Here is a 1276-nt window from a genome sequence, read left to right on the forward strand (position 1 = left end):
TGTTTTTTTGGAGATATTATATACTACTTTTTTGACAAGGATATTATATACTACTTGAATCTACTTTTGTCTGTTCTTTAATTATTAATGATTTTTTTTAATTACCATTATCAAGAAATCAATAAGCTGTTTTAATTGAAAGCAAGATTTAGTTCTAAATTGTAAATTTCACATTCAAGAAAGTACAAATATATATTGAATTAATTAAAACTCACATATATTTTTAACTTATTTATTTAAAAAAATACTATTATTATTACTCTTTTTATGGAGAAAATGTGAGGGAAAATTAAAAATAAAGAAAAAAGAAAAAAAAGAAACAAAAAGCTAGAAGAAGAAGAAGAAGACAGCAACAGAAATTGTCAAATACAAAACCATTTATTATCATATACCAGGCCCACAATATACAAACAAAAAAGGAGAAACAATTTTCGCGGCAATCAAGCTTGATAGGTATAAGGGTAATGTGTGTGAAAACAAGTTATGGCCTACCACTGCTGACTGCAAGGTTAGTTCATCTTTTTTTAAAGTGATAGATTGGTTCACTTTTTTTAAAGTATTAATTGTATTACTAAAACTATATTATTAAAAAAAGCCCAGATGGCACATTGGGCCCTGATAGAAGTACAAAACTAGTCTAATTCAGTTGCTTTGAATACAAGCACTCAGAAAAGTCCTATCAAAAAAAAAAAAAAATCCTACGTCAAACAGTTCATATGCATGATACCCTAATTAACTAAGAATATAAGAGATTTTGTCACTCTATGCATGAACTAAACAATATGTATACATGAGTACATTTTTTTTACAAGACAAGTCCTCTTTTGCAATCAAGAGGAAGAAAGTTTTGATTACCTTTTCCTCAAGTTCCCTTTTGGCAAGTGTGTGTGGCTTGGATATAATTTGAACTAAGAGTAGATCTTCTCAACCCTCACAACCTTCATAACTAGATCTCCACCTTGTTGGCCTTCAAACCTTTTGACAAAGAATAGAACAAATGGTTGTCCACTATCCTGGTGACAATATTATGGACCCTACGGTGGAGGAGAAAAAATTAATTTTTGATAGTGAAAAGATGGATCCCGTAGGTACTTTGATTTATAGAAAAACAAATGTAAAGATACAACAATATAAAAATAGTGTAAAGAAAGCTAGTAGCCAAATCAATCTCCAGGCTTCCGTATGGATTTCATTTATAAGGATAATTACAAGCATTTGAAAAAAAAAAAAAAAAAAAAAAAAAAAAAAAAAAAAAAAAAAAAAAAAAAAAAAAAAA

The sequence above is a fragment of the Quercus suber genome, unplaced genomic scaffold, assembly GCF_002906115.3.
Source record: "Quercus suber isolate HL8 unplaced genomic scaffold, Cork oak 2.0 scaffold_504, whole genome shotgun sequence".
NCBI classification, from domain to species: Eukaryota; Viridiplantae; Streptophyta; class Magnoliopsida; order Fagales; family Fagaceae; genus Quercus; species Quercus suber.